At 44.4% G+C, this 16,663-nt stretch overlaps 1 protein-coding gene across 3 annotated transcripts in view; it reads right to left on the minus strand.

The window, feature by feature from the left end:
• DGKI (diacylglycerol kinase iota) overlaps positions 1-16,663 on the minus strand; it is a 486,267-nt gene that overhangs the window by 387,858 nt on the left and 81,746 nt on the right. The window lies entirely within an intron of this gene.

The following is a 16,663-nucleotide window of genomic DNA, read 5'->3' on the forward strand; positions in this document are numbered from 1 at the left end:
CTAGGAGAACAAATCATTCAATCCAAGAACTGGAAATCAGGCCGATACTCTCCTCTTCTTCCTCGTTTACATCCAGTCACTAAATCCAGCCAACTGCCTCTCCCCTTCTGCAGCTGCTAGGCTGGTTTAGGACATGGCCAGACAACCTGCTCTTCCTGCTGAACATGCCACTCCTGCTGTAAGATTAAGCAGTGGCTCCACAACAACTACAAAGTAAACTGAAGCCCTTGGATATGTCCCTTCTCACATTTCCCTCCCACCTGCTAACTTTCCTAAGTTATTTGTGATCTCCCAAAGGCAGAAACTCCAATACTTTGGCCACCTGATGCAAAGAGCTAACTCATTGGAAAAGACCCTGATGCTAGGAAAGATTGAAGGCAGGAGGAGAAGGGGAAGACAGAGGATGAAATGGTTGGATGGCATCCCCGGCTCAATGGACATAAGTTTGAGTAAGCTCTGGGAGTTGGTGATGGACAGGGAGGCCTGGCATGCTGCAGTCCACGGGGTTGCAAAGAGTTAGACATGACTGAGCGACTGGACTGAACTGCACTGAAAGGCAGAAAGCTCCTCCATCCCTTCCTGTCTATTCTTTTTGAGGGAAAGGAATGCATCCATCTCTTCTTTGACTAACTCTTTATGATATATTTCAATTGTCATCTGCTCCATGAAGCCATCCGTTGTGGACCAAATACATATGCGGAAGGCCTGACTCTCAGCATGCATATATTTGGAGATGGGGCCTTTAAGAAAGTAATTAAGGTTGAAGTGAAAGAAAGTGAAGTCACTCAGACATGTCCAACTCTTTGAGACCCCATGGACTGTAGCCCACCAGGCTTCTCTGTCCATGGGGTTTTCCATGCAAGAATACTGGAGTGGGTTGCCATTTCCTTCTCCAGGTGATCTTCCCCACCCAGGGATCGAACCCAGGTTTCCCACATGGCAGGCAGACACATTACCCTCTGAGCCACCAGGGAAGCCCTAATTGAGGTTGGGTGAGGTCATAAAGGGCCTCCTAGGTGGCGCTAGTGGTAAAGAATCCACCAGCCAGTGCAGCAGATGCAAGACACACAGACTCAATTCTGGGTCAGGAAGATCCCCTGGAAGAGAGTAGTGCAACCCACTGTAGTATTCTTGCCTGGAGAATCCCATGGACAGAGGAGCCGGGCTGGCTCAAGTCCATAGGGTCTCAAACAGTCAGACATGACTGAAGCGACTTAGCATGCATGCAGGAGATAGTAAAAGCGGGGCCCAGGATCCTATAAAATTAGAAGAAAGAAGTACAAGGGAACTCTCTCCCTCCTCCCTCCCATCGTGTGCATACACTGAGAAAAGAGCACTGCAAGAAGGTAGCAGTCTTCAAGTCAGGAGGAGAGCTCCTGACCCTACTGGAACTGTCATCTTGGATTTTCCAACCTCCAGAACTGTGACAAAATAAATTTCTGTTGCTGAAGCCACCGAGTCTATGGTATTTTGTGATGGCAGCCCCAGCAGTCTAATCCATCTTCCTCAATCCCCTGTCCTCTCACTCTGGAGACAGCTGGTCATCCTTCCTACCATTTGCACAACTATCAATCTATGACAGCATCCACTATCCGGTAATACAATGTATGTGCACATAGCCCTCTCGCCAGCTAACTATAAACTCTTGGAGGGCAGAAACAATGTCTTACCCACTTCTGTGTTCCTTCTCTTGGTCTAGAACAGGATCCAGCCACAGGAAATGTTCAATAAATGCCTATGAGATGAATTAGTGAACTAGTACATGAAATGAGTAAAGCTGAATTTCCTGTTTGCATCTGAGTTGATAGGTGGGCATTTACAAGTGTGGATGTTGTGTAGGGGTTTGTATGTGCATGTACGCCTACACGATGAGATGGTTTACTTGCAAGAGGTGACCATGTGAGTAAATCAAGCTGTTTCATACTCAACTGTAGAACCATTTCTCCATTTCTCCATTTGGGAATTCCTCCCCAAATCCTCTTGAATTTTCCTAATGTAGTTCCCACTATAAATCGCCTGACCTCATTTTTATATCTGGGTCTTCCTTGTTTTCCCACCATTTCAGGTACAGCTGCACATGGTTTTATCCCCTTTAGCTGGTACTGATGACATGAAGCCAGAATGAAATCACTGGTTCAGAAAATCTCTCTAAACCAACGAAATCTCAATGTAGAGCCTGTTTCCCCGGGGCTCTGGGAACTCTGCATCACTGCTGAACAGATCTACATGTTTACAAGTGATAACGTAGCTGAGAAGAACAAGATATCCTCATCTGGCAGAAGACAGTTAAAAAAAAAAAAAAGAGTTCTAGGTTTATAGCAAAACTGGAGAATTGTGCATATCCTCTCTCCAGCCTGGAGATAGATCTCCTCGCCTCCTGGGGACATCAGTCCTCATTACCTTTTTTCTTTTCCCAGCTGTTTATTACAGCTTGGGACAATGAGCTCAAGTCCCATACCTCTTGTTTTAACTATCCTTTGTGCAAAAGAACCTTCTTTTCCCAATAGCTAGAACTATACCTGGTTGTTTGGAGGTAAAGAGATTTGGAAATATATACAAATCCACTTTACCACCACCTCAGTTCAGTTCACTTCAGTTCAGTCATTCAGTCGTGTCCAACTCTTTGCGACCCCGTGAACTGCAGCACGCCAGGCCTCCCTGTCCATTACCAACTCCCAGAGTCTACCCAAACCCATGTCTATCGAGTCGGTGATGCCATCCAGCCATCTCATCCTCTGTCATCCCCTTCTCCTCCTGCCCTCAATCCTTCCCAGAATCAGGGAAGTCAACTCTTTGCATGAGGTGGCCAAAGTATTGGAGTTTCAGCTTCAACATCAGTCCTTCCAATGAACACCCAGGACTGATCTCCTTTAGGATGGACTGGTTGGATCTCCTTGCAGTCCAAGGGACTCTCAAGAGTCTTCTCCAACACCATAGTTCAAACACATCAATTCTTCAGCACTCAGCTTTCTTCACCATCCAACTCTCACATCCATACATGACCACTGGAAAAACCAGAGCCTTGACTAGACGGACTTTTGTTGGCAAAGTAATGTCTCTGCTTTTAAATATGCTATCTAGGTTGGTCATAACCTTCCTTCCAAGGAGTAAGGGTCTTTTAATTTCATGGCTGCAATCATCATCTGCAGTGATTTTGGAGCCCCCCAAAATAAAATCTGACATTGTTTCCACTGTTTTCCCATCTATTTCCCATGAAGTGATGGGACCAGATGCCATGATCTTAGTTTTCTGAATGTTGAGCTTTAAGCCAATTTTTCACTCTCCTCTTTCACTTTCATCAAGAGCCTCTTTAGTTCTTTTTCACTTTCTGCCATAAGGGTGGTGTCATCTGCATATCTGAGGTTATTGATATTTCTCCCAGCAATCTTGATTCCAGCTTGTGTTTCTTCCAGCCCAGCGTTTCTCATGATGTACTCTGCATATAAGTTAAACAAGCAGGGTGACAACATACAGTCTTGACGTACTCCTTTTCCTATTTGGAACCAGTTTGTTGTTCCATGTCCAGTTCTAACTGTTGCTTTCTCACCTGCATACAGGTTTCTCAAGAGGCAGGTCAGATGGTCTGGTATTCCCATCTCTTTCAGAATTTTCCACAGTTTATTGTGATCCACACAGTCAAAGGCTTTGGCATAGTCAATAAAGCAGAAATAGATGTTTTTCTGGAACTCTCTTGCTTTTTCAATGATCCAAACTGCAAAGTCTGTGAAAGTCAAGACTGTGGCAATAACATGATTCTAAGAGCTCCTGAGTGAGGTTTGGGGCTCTCAGATCTCCCTGAGGTTCACTATGTACTTGGGGCCACCACCTATCCCAGGGATGAGTCCAGCATGAGTTTCCATATGGAAAACTTGAAAGGAAAAGTCTGTAGAAAGGGAGGACTGGAGTGGACTCTCAAAGCCCTATTTGCAATGTGCTTTGCTAGATGGAGAGGAGGTCTGAGAGGTCCCTCCCCAGCAGAGGTGCTGGTACCATGTTTTCTGAGAACACAGTGGGTGTGATGAGGACATAGTTAAGCTATAGGCCTCACTTGTAATCATGACAATTTCTTACCTTTCCTATTTAGGTGTTCTGATCTTATTCAGAAAGGGACAGCTGCATTCACATATTAAAAAAAAATACATTCATGGAATCCAGAAAAATGGTACAGATGAACCAATTTTCAGGGCAGGAATAGAGACACAGACCTGGAGAAGGGACATGTAGACACTGGGGAAAAGGAGAGGGTGGGACAAACCGGGAGATTAGGATTGCCAAGTACACACCATGTCAGTCGCTCAGTCGTGTCTGCCTTGTTGTGACCCCATGGACTGTAGCCCACCAGGCTCCTCTGTCCATGGAATTCTCCTGGCAAGAATACTGGAGGGGGTAGCCATTCCCTACTCCAAGGAATCTTCCCAACCGAAGGATCGAACCTGGGTCTCCTGCAATGCAGGTGGATCTTTACCATCTGAGCCACCAGGAAAGCCCATATACACTACCATGTGTAAAAGAGATAGCTAAGAGGGAAGCCAGGAGGACAGGGAGCTCAGCTCGGTGCTCTGTGATGATCTAGAGGGCTGGGTCAGGGGTGGGTGGGATGGAGGTTCTAGGTGGATGGGATATAAGTATACATATAACTGATTCACTTCACTATACTGTGGAAACTAACACAGCATGTAAAGCAATTATCCTCCAATAAAAGAAATTGTGAACAGTGAAAAAAAAAATCTGCATTCCACTTGACAGAGAGTCTCAAGCAGCTACAAAGTGGCTGGACACAGAAGAAGGGCAAAAGACTTTCAAGGAATCCTTAGGTAATTACAGGCTTGGGCTGGGCAAAAAGGCTGCATTAATGTGAACTCACCAACACACACACACACACACACACACACACACACACACACACACACTCTAAGCTGACCACGCCCAGTCCTCTTCTGTACCCCCAGCCAGATCCTTGCTTGTCCTCAGGGGTGACTCCCTTTCCCTGAATCAGCTGGCCCCACCCCACCTCCTTTCCCTTCCAGGTTCTGTTGGTGACTATGGTGATTTCTGTAACAGTCAAGAAGCCCTGAAGGGAGGCATGGCATTTTCTAAAACTCTGGGCTCATACCCAGCCAACTCCTTCCACCTCCCTGCCTCCTCCCCAAATCCTGAGTGCCTCAGCCGGGAGCCTGTTGTCATGGTTACTCTAATCTTTGTCTGCTTTGCTTGTTAAACAGGCTGACTTCTTCCCTCCAGCCTATCTCCTGGTGGCCCCAGCTCCATGTCCTTCAGGGCTTCCCTCCCTCCCTCCCTCGCCATCCTCAGGTCCTTCTTCTCCTAGGGGATGAAAGGAATGGGCAGTGACCAGTTGCTCCCTTCCCACCCCTCCAGTCCACCAGATCTTACCAGGAGGGTTTTCTTTCATGCTCCTAAGTGGAAAAGTACCACTCATGACAGAAATAACCAGTGACTGAAAATGAAGGTTCTATACAAATTCTAGAAGTAGAGGAGGAAAGGAGGAAAAGGAGCCAGAAGAGGTGAGTTCAGTGGGTTGACAAAAAGAGGCTGGTGTCTAGAAAAGTTGTTTGACAGGCCTGCTGAGATTGGCTGATGCCAGTCTACCCAGCAAGTGATGCCCAGAATAAGACCTTGTGCCCTATTTTAAACAGTCTGTCCCTCACTTCCCTTCCACATCCTCATATCACATCCCTCATCCCTCCAGGTTAGAGGGATGACACTTCTCCGCTGGTCCAGGCCAATGCTGTTCAGGCTGCCCTGGATTCTGTAACCTCCTGCCGCCTTAGGGGTCTCTTTTTTCAACTTCATGGAGTTGCAACTGACAAACAAAAATTGTATATATTTAAAGTGTTCAACTTGATGTTCTGATGTGTATATACACTGAGAAATAATCACCATCATCAAGCCAATCAACACAGCCATCAGCTCACATAGTTGCATTTTTCTTTTTTTTCTTTCTTCTATTCTATTTTTGTGATGAGAACTCTTAATTCAACCAACATTTCCTCAATCTCCTTAATCTTAAACCAATTTCTTTCTACTTACTCTTTCCCCGCAGTCTGTAAACACAATTTCCCATCTTAAGACAAAATCCCCTTTTGACCTCATATTACCCTCTAATTCCTGCCCACTCGTCCTCCTTTCAGAAAGCCATCTCCCCTTCCTTTCTCTATTTCCTTGCTTTGCATTTAACCCATGAACAATGGTTTCCTCCAGGACTGAGGCAGAGTCCAGGTTATGAAGGACTTTTCTATTGTCAAATTCAGTGGAAACTCTTTAGTCTTGCAGCCCTTGCACTTCCTGACAAGGAAGTGATGGCTAACAAAGTGCTTGTGATGGGTAATACACAGGACTCCGGAGTCCTTTTACTTATTTTCAACTTTGGCCCTAGCATTTATCAGCTGTGTGACTTTAACCAAGTTATTTAGCTCTGTTGCCTCAGTTTCTTCCGATTTCACTGAGGTATTAACCATTCCCTGGGGCTTCCCTGGTGGCTCAGTGGTAAAGAAAACCTGCCTGCAATGCAGGATAGGTGAGTGAGGTGGGAGGAGATGTTGATAGGAAAACTTCTGAAATATATGACAGTGATCTTCAGGAGAAGCACCAAAACAACTCCCAACTCCACCTATTTTTTTCTTCCATTTTCTGACGCTGGATTCACAAGTCCTTATTGGATTTCACTAAAATAATTAGCTTGCTCAATCGCCTTGGCCCCACAAGATTGATATTACCTATCCTGAATCCTGTGATATGTGAGATAGTCTTTTGTATAAGTTTCTTATGTTGGTGGGTTTCCCAGGTGGCCCAGTGGGTAAAGAATCCACCTGCAGTGCAGGAGATGCAGGAAATGTGGGTTCGGTCCCTGGGTTGGGAAGATCCCCTGGAGAAGGGCGATGCAACTCACTCCACTATTCTTGCCTGGACAATCTCATAGACAGAGGAACCCAGCTGGATACAGTTCATGGGGTCACAAAGAGTTGGACCCGACTTAGTGACTAAACAACACAGTAACAATACCCACCTCACTGAGTTATGATGATGATTAAATGAGGCAATACATGTAAAACAACCAGGCAGTGTCCATTCATAGAACGCACTTGAATAATCACTGCTGACTATTGCTATTACCTGAAGCCCTCGCAGCATTCAGAGTTGCTGCTCATCCTCTTCTTGAAGCCCACTCCCACTTTTTCCTTCTTCCCCTCCTTCCCCTATTCCTCTGTGAATACCTCACCAGCTTTCTGAATGTCTCAGAGAGTTCTGCTCTGGACCTCTGCTCTTCTGACTTTAGACATGATCCCTATGAAAACTCAGTTATATTCAAGATGTTAACCACCATGGTGGATGGTCAAGCATCAAACCTCTATGTTTAGCCAAACTTCTCTGCTAGATGCCAGACCTATATATCTAACTACTGGGTATCTCCACCTGGATATTTCATAGGCAACTTGAAATCAGTTTAATCAAAGCAGAACTCTCCATCTGTCTACTGTATTCTAGCCCAATGAATGACACCACACAGTAGCCCAAGCCAGAAAAGTGGTTTCCCTCATCCCCTCCATCCAGATAAGAAGCAAATCCAATTACCTTTACTTCAGTCTCTCGCAAGCCCATCTAAACTGTCTACTTTTAATGACCTTTTCTAGGGACTCATCATTTCAGGTCTAGATTATCTGAAGTATTTACCCTCTCAAGTGTGATGCTTTTGAATTATGGTGCTGGCGAAGACTCTTGAGAATCACTTGGACCGCAAGGAGATCAAACAAGTCAATCTTAAAGGAAATCAACCCTAAATAATCATTGGAAGGACTGATGCTGAAGCTGACGCTCCACTACTTTGGCCACCTGATGGGAAGAACTGACTCACTGGAAAGGACGCTGATGCTGGGAAAGATTGAAGGCAGGAGGAGAAGGGGACAACAGAGGATGAGATGGTTGGATGGTATCACTGACTCAATGGACGTGAGTTTGAGTAAACTCTAGGAGATAGTGAAGGACAGGGAAACCTGGCATGCTGCAGTCCATGGGGTCACAAAGAGTTCGACACGACTTAGTGACTGAACAACAACAACAACCCCTCTCAAATCATTCCTTTCACTGTTGCCAGAACAACCCATTTTAATGCCAATAGAATAGTGTTTCTTCCTTGTATTAAATCTTAAATAGCTCATCGTGACCTATAACAGTATTTCCCAAACTTAACTGGATTTAAAAAAAAAAAATACATGTGTCGCACTCTAACAGAAATCACATTCTCCAAGAAAGATAGCATTTTTATCAAGTGTCCAGTGATTGTCATGATCAGTAAATTTGGAAAAGGCTGGCCTCTAAGATCACAGAATGTGCCCTCTGTGTTATAGCTGTCCCTCTTTAGAGAATTCCTAAGGTCTCTCATATTCTATAATCCAGCAACATGGAATAAAAAAGTGAGGCAAGTACATAACACAACTCTCTGTTCCAGTCTCCTGCCATTGATGGCCACTATCAACTGGTTTTCCATGTTGTCTCACACCTAGTCCCACTGCTCCTGGTCACTGCACCATTTTAAATGCTGCTCCCGAAATGTGAAACCCCTCAGCCCAACATTGATCACACAGCCAACTCCTTCTCATTCTTCACAACTGTTCAGAGAGTGCCTTCTCCAAGAGGCTGTGCTTGGTTCAATAGTTCTCCCCACCCCCACCCATCCCAAGCCTTCAGGAAGTTCATCACCTCTGGGCCCCTCCAACATCCTGGCTTACCCTCATCAACCCTCCACTAAAGACACTGTCTGCTTCTTATTCTCCTTCTACAGGCTGTGATTCCAAAACCCAGCAACCAGTCCAACTCCTGGCAACCAGGGAGCTTTATATTGTTGAGGGAGTGGCAAAGAATGATCTCAGTAGGACTTAGCTCCATTCCCTCAATCATTTGGATCTCTCTGAAACCTTATCATTTCAACCAAAGTCCTCATTATCCCTCCTAACTTCAGATCACTTAAAATTTTGCTCTCCGTGTTCTTTTTATCCTCATCTAAGTTATGATCAAAAGTTTCAATGCAGAGCCCATGGGAGAAATCTATCTGCGTGCAGGTCAGGTATTGGCTGTAAGGACCCTGGAGAAGTCATTCAAACAGGGGTGATGCTATCTGATCGTCCTTTTATACAGCTTGCATTTATTGATATTGTCCAGGAAGCTCTGGGTGGAAAGAGAACTGACACAGACACTATCAAACATCTTGCTGAAGCGCAGATATACCATATCCGCTGTATTTATTTTCTTAAGGCTTTGCAACTTTGAACTTTCTTGAAAAGAAATTATGCTACTCAGGCAAGATATGCTCAGTGAGCCGATATTTGCACTTAGGGACCACTCAGTTTTCCTATCCAAGCACTCACAAATTGTCTGTTTCATAACCTGTTCAAGAATGCTTTATGGAAATGATCTCAGGCTCTCTCGTCTATCGTCCTGCCATTTTTCAAAACCTAGAAAATGTTTGCCTATCTCAGCTTTCCAGCTCCTGTCCTATTTGGTATCCATGATTCTCTGAAGATTCTAAATTGTAATTCAATAGCTTCTCTCTGTAGCCTAGAATGTAATTCATCCAGGTCACAGGGCTTGAATCATGTAGCTCAGGCCGGTGTCTGCTTACGCCTTCCTCATCTGGAGAGAATTTGAAAAAGAACTGGGACTAGGTTTTTCCTATGGTTACTGTGGGTATATCTTGCCCTGTCCTTTAAAGACTTGGACAAATAAATCATTTATTGATTTTTTTCAAACAAAGAGGTACACACACACACACACACACACACACACACAGGTTCTGGAGTCAGAAAGACCAAAAGTAAGAATCCAAGCTTTATTATCTAGTAGCTTTGCACCCCTGGGCAAGACTATTACCCTCTATGAGCCTCAATTCAAAACAAGAAGAACAATAATGCCATTTTCAGAAGAGCTTAAAGATACCAGTGGGTTGGGGACTTCCCTGGTGGATCCAATAATTAGGATCTGCCTTCCAATGCAGGAGACATGGGTTCGATCCCTGGTCAGGGAACTAAGGTCCCACATGCTATGGGGCAATTAAGCCTGCACCCAGCATCTACTGAGCCCAAGCACTCAGGAGCCCCTTGCACTGCAATGTGAGAGAGGCCCAGTGCTGCAACAAAGACGCCATGCAGCCCCCAGAAAAGGATATCAATGTGTTAATACAAAGGCACCTGTAAGTAGTACCTGTTACTGAAACTACCATTAGGCTCTTTTTTTTCAACCTATTATGAGTAATTTTTAGCATGGGATCCCGGATGCGAGAGTCCAGAATGATGTCAGGAATCCAGTGGTGGGAAGAATTAAATCAATCAAGCACAGCAATGCAGGACTCCCCTATAAGACCTGTTGAAAACTGCTTATAAATCTTACCCTCCTTATACATTTGATGTGAGCTTCACATTGTCTGACTAAAAGAGTAAAGGAAGCCCCCTTGAATCATGGAAAAGCAAAGATGCTCTGTAGAAAATAAAGCAAAAAAAAAAAAGAAAGCCAGAGACAACCTAGAACAGAGTGAGGCATTGGCAGCAGCAGACCTGTTAGGGTCAGACCTTGCCAAGAGCTCTCAGAAGCCGGGAGTTTAAAGAGCAGGTGAACTGGGTATAGTTTCTAGGTAGCAGGCACATCCTGCTGCACTCAATTCTTATTTCAACTGGAAAATACATAACCCATCTCTCCATTCCCTGCCATTGATGGCCTCTCTCAACTGGTCTTCTATTGTCAACTGGTTTTCCATGTGCATGCCCCCACATACCGGTCCCCCCATATCTGGAGGCATTCTAAGGAACAACTGTGATGGAAACACTCAAATCTTTCTTGGCTTTCGATTCCTGTTATGATTTTTTGCTTCCTGTTTTGGTTTTTAGACATGGAAACAGCTGAAATGTATGTTAGCTCTTACTCAAGGTGTGCAGGCCTTTAACGACCACACTTCTTATTGGGCTCAAATCGGACTTGGGTGGGTTAAATCGTGGAATAGAGGAAGGAACATGAGTCCTCATAGGAGTCAACTGCTTGCTCAGTCATCACCTGGGAGGCACCCTTGATTCTTAAACCTTTCTACATGACTATGGTTGTTGAGGTGGATTCAAGTTTCAAGAAAAAAATCGCACTTATTTTTTAGTCCCCTGAAATAGAAACTATATTATAATTAGCCCAAGAATTTTGATCTGCCTTTCATGGGAATTGTATTTTCTTCCATAAATTTAACCTTTTTCTCTAATCCGCTTTCACACTTCTCTCTTGCCTCCAAGATAAAATCCTTCCATTTGGAAAATTAGAAAGCACAGAACTCTTAGGTCTGGGGTCACCCATTCTCACAGGGCAGACTTCTTCCTTCCTAAGAAGAGTCACTGTCACACAAGAGAGGATCACTTAGCATCTCCCTTTTGGGAGCCCAGGGACTAGGGGACCCTTACGTGTCACGAGGTCCACTGACCGTTTCCTGAGCACAGCGGTGACTCAGTAGTCGGTGGGAGGGAAGTCAGACGGGAGAGAAGGGTTCCCCCTGATCTGCAGGGGTGTCTACTTTCCCCTGCAGGCAAGAATAGAGGTACCTGCCTATCCGAGAGGAGCTACTCTTCTCCATGGGAACCGCTGGCACAGCACGCCGCGCCGTCTGCCCCTGGTCCCCAGTAAGGCCTCCACCCCCCACGAAGCAGTTGTTAGTCTCGTGTAACAATGATAGAACTGTGCTGTAACATGTCTGACCAGAAGGACAGAGCAGTCTGAGGACCAGAGTTCTAAATAAGTGACCGGCTTATCTACCCTCTTCGGCATTTGCTCTGTGTTTGTATTATCATCAAAATGTTGATTTTAAGCCTCTAAAGGTGCCAAGTGAGGGCTCCTGGGTCGACTCTGATGGGGTCCTAGCACAGATCCAGCAGGTATTTAATAAATGTGTTTTGCTGCTCAGCCCTGATGTGGATGGTGTCGCCCTAGCAGAGCTCATGTTTCTTAAGATGCCCCGTCTCTGTCCTGACTACACAAGTTCAGGGTGGCACCCCGGGAATCAGTATTTTTAAGGCGCTCCCTGAAGGACAATAGAATTTTTGTTCCCAGTAAACAGACTTTCACACTTCAGTTTCGTAATTCAGAAGGAACTTTCTCCCCTCTTTTTGCCAAATATGCATATCTAAAAGAATTTGGGGAAAACCAGGATGGTTTCTGTTTAACTTGTTTCAGATACCCGCAACAGAGCATCACTTGCAGCAGTGGTTAATAAGTTCTTAAAAGTGCATTTAGTTCACATCCATCCACAGCAGACATGCTGGTCCATAACAGAAGTACATCCAAGTTTGAAGTGCCTCCAAGGGCAGGTCATTTACTACCCAAAAGGCCATTTTCCTCTCCAATAGCACCCATGACAAGGATGGTCTCTCCTCCAGGTTTGTCTGGGGTACCAGCCACAGCCCCATTTTACATCTATTGTCCTGGTGTATTTAACAAGCACCCCCTTTTGCTAGCAATATCCTGGTTTGGAAGATAGTAAGAGTGACCACACAATCTCCCTACAGCACAGGATAAACTTTAGATTCCTTACCCTGAGACAGTCACAATCTCCCCCAACCCCACATCCTCTCTCTCCCATCTCATCATCCAACACTTCCTGCCACATTCCCCTCCTCGCCTCACACAGAAATGCTCTCCTCTCTCCATTGCACACACACTGCCACTGAGGAACAGGTAGTGACTCACCTAAAGTTTTGCAGCTAACAAGTAGAAGACAGTTTCCCACCTAAATACCAGTTCCATCAATGGTTTCTCCCAAGATGCTGCTTCCAGACCCTCAAGCCCTTTGCTAATTGCCCTTCTCTGGCAAACTCTCATTTTGCTCCATCTAATAAAAGATACACAAACACGAGCCTTCAGGTGAATCTAACCATCAAACAGGGTGTTACCTCCCAGGATCAATACATTACGGTTCCATTAATGCTGCTTTTCAGTTGCCTCCCCAGATTTAGAGGCTTATACTGAGCCTTTAGTCAAATAAAACCTAAATGTCCTTTCTCTACCAGAACTACTGCCAGTAAATTTTTTTTCCCTCCCATTATCACCATTGATTTTTTTAAACTCCCAAATAACACTTTACATTTATCTCTTTGTAACGTCATCTGGTTATTTTTAATCCAGCATTCCAGTGTATTTGGATCATTTTGAGACAGGTTTTTGTCAATGATTACATTGACCATTCTTTCCAGCTTTGCGCCTGTTTAAAGTTTGATATACATATGCCTCCCGCGTCTTCTTCCAACCTGCTGGCAAGGTGACTGCCCAGGGCAAGTCCAGGAACTGCGAATCTCAAAATGATTTTACCGGTGACATTCCTTGTCTTGTCTGTGTGATCACAGTCCTCCACTGGGCATTCCTGCCAAAAGCATGTCCTTGCCAGAGTTTACAACCATCCCACCCCAGCCCTTTGCAGTAAGATGTGAACACAAGAATCTTCCTGGAAATCAGGCCCTAAATCACACCATGACTAAGTGATTCAGCCAAGTACTCCTCAGGACTGGGCTGACTCTAAGGACAGGCAGAGTGTGATATGGAGGTTTCCAGAAAGGCCCTTATGGAGAAGGAAATGGCAACCCACTCCAGTATTCTTGCCTGGAGAATCCCATGGACAGAGGAGCCTTGCAGGCTACAGTCCATGGGGTCCCAAGAGTCAGACACAGCTTAGCAACTAAACAACCACCACTACCAGAAAGGCCCTTAAGCCCCAAAGCAGTTCAGCCTTCCAACTGGCTAAGAAGAAAAAAAGTATTAGAGTTTCATTCCCAAAGCCTTATCCTTGTTCTTAAGAGAAGTTACACTTAGACCTTAAGCTAATATCAGGCATCTTTATTTCACTGTGATATAGAAAGGTTTTCAGAGACAATGCCTGAAAGCAAAAGGCCAAAAGAAGCCTGGCTGAACACAGGTTTCCCTGAATGTCAGATCTAGTTCCTCAATCCTGACAGTCAGTCCTTTTCATTTACAGATAAAGACAGGAATACAGAAGGTTGAGAGAAAAGAAAGAAAGGGCTACCTCAGGGAGGCTCCAGCAGGAAGAACAGGGACCCACCCTGTTGCTCTGCAGGATTTTCTAGCCTAGTAGGAAAATGAAGCAAACTCCAGAAAACAAATGTTTTCAACAGTGATATAATCGGGCTTCCATTAAGCATGCCATGTTAACGTGGTGTTTATCTCTGCTCCCTTCCCAAAATGCACTGTAAGAAGAGTAATTAAATTTAAAAAGTGAAGTTCCATAAGGACAAAGAGAAAGGGAGAAGTGATAACAGTAAGAAAGAAATGTCACCAGTCTTCCAGAAGACAGACATGGCACAAACAGGTCATTGCCAACCTACGAGAACAAAGTTAAAATGCTCAAAGGGCAAAGTCAAGGAAAGATGACAGTCCGTACTGGAACCCTCAGCAAGGCTCAGGGATGAGAAGTGGTACCATGGACGTCCTGCCAGGTGCAGACAGCCCGCCTGACCTGCACTCAACATGAGATCATGCCTTCCCCCGTACGGCAGGAGACGCGAGATTCTCTTTCTAGAGAAATTAAAAGAGGGTCTTCAGGAACAAGGGGTACAAGTGGGGAGGGCTGGTGTGAACGTGAGGACGGTGCAGTGGTACATGTGAGTCTGAAAATGGAGAATTGAAAGTCAGCACCCATCAGGAGATCTCTCTGTCTGTGGCCCCAAGCTTGGCTCCCACAACACTTGCAGCAGGCACAGGTCCCCAGGAACAAGCCTGGAAGATTCTATGTTGGATAATCTGACCAGCCCATGGGAAAAGCTTCCAGGTGATAGTAACTGAGGGTCCTTCAACTGGACAGATCAGCAGATCCCAGATCATGTGACAGTGAGACCTGCTAACTGAAGTCTGGGCCTCCCTCAAAGTGCCTCCCATCAGCTCCTCAGAGCCCCCCATCTATGTGATCTGTGACGTGCCACAGATCTCCTGACAAAGGAGATCACTAATACACAAGATGGGACCACAGCAGATAGTCAGGAAGAAGGAACTGAAAAGAAGAAAAAAAAACAAAAAAACAAAGGGGTGTGTCCCAAATAAACAGTTCTTGGGATTTAAAAACATCACAGAAGAAAAAGTCAACAGAAGAGTTAACAGATAAAATTCAGGCAGTCTCCCAAAACGCAGGCCAAAAGATAATGAAGATCAAGGTGAAAGAGAAGATCAATTCAAGATACCCAACTTCCAGGTATCAGGGGCTCCAAAAAGAAAAAAAAAAAGCAACAGTGAAAAGAAGGAAATGACAGTAATTAAAATGAAAGAAAAAAAAGTGATAGTGCACATATGACTCCTTTATGAACAGTATGTACAAAATCATAGTAACTTAAAGAGTATGTAATTAAAAGCAGACTCTATCACAGATGTAGAAAATAAAACTTATGGTTACCAGGGGATAAGGGAGCAGTGATAAATTGGGAGATTGGGACTGACATATACACACTTTTTGTTGTTTAGTTGCTAAGTTATGTCCAACTCTTTCACAACCCAATGGACTATACCCTACCAGTCTCCTCTGTCCATGGGATTTTCCAGGCAAGAATACTGGAGTGGGTTGCTATTTCCTTCTCCAGGGGATCTTTCTGACACAGGGATGGAAACTAAGTCTCCTGTGTTGGCAGGCAGATTCTTTACCACTGAGCCACCAGGGAAGCCCCCATCTATGTACTACTTTACATAAAATAGAAAACTAATAAGAACCTACTGTATAGCACAGAGAACTCTACTCAATACTCTGTAATGACTTATAAAGGAAAAGAATCTAAAAAAGAAAAACAAGAGTAGATATATGTATATGTATAACTGAATCACTTGACTGCCCCTGAAACTAACACATTATAAACCAACTGTACTCCAATAAAAAAGAATTTTTAAAGCAGATTCTAGAGCCAGATTTCCTTTAACCTGAAATCTACCAACTACAACCTGTATGACTTTGAAAAGTTACTTAACCTGTTTCTCAATGTCCACAACTGCATAATAGAAAAAAATAACAGTACCTACTTGATACTGTTGCTATAAAGGTAAGTTATTATGTGTCTAAAGCTCTTAAAAGGTGTCTTGCATTTAGAAAGTGCCCAGCATGTCAGCGTCAGCTATTATTTACAGTGTTACATAACATCACAGTATAAATAATATGGGCTTTCCTCCTGGCTCATTGGTAAAGAATCCACCTGCTAATGCAGGAGACGTAGGTTCGATCCCTGGAAGATCAGGAAGATCCCCCGAAGGAGGAAACGGCAACCTACTCCAGTATCCTTGCCTGGGAAATCCTATGGACAGAGGAGCCTGGCAGGCTACAATCCATGGGGTCACAAAAGCGTAAGACACGATTTAGCAGTTAAACAACAACAAATAGTATAATCACTAAATTTAACCCAAAACTTTGATGTAAATATATGAGGAAGAGAAAAAGGAAGAGAAAGCATGACAGATGGGACTCAGGGATGTTAGTCTCAAACCTTATCATTCATAGAAAGAAGCCAGTACTATATGTCTAATAGCATCTTCAAAGGGCAAATAAAGTATTAGTAGCACAAACAAGGTGTTTAAAAATGAAGAGGAAAACAAACACCAGAAGGAACAGCTAGAGGAACTGAAAGTTGCTGTTCCCTGCATCCCTTCA

The sequence above is a fragment of the Giraffa tippelskirchi genome, chromosome 10 (genome assembly GCF_054371585.1).
Source record: "Giraffa tippelskirchi isolate mGirTip1 chromosome 10, T2T-mGirTip1v1.2.pri, whole genome shotgun sequence".
NCBI classification, from domain to species: Eukaryota; Metazoa; Chordata; class Mammalia; order Artiodactyla; family Giraffidae; genus Giraffa; species Giraffa tippelskirchi.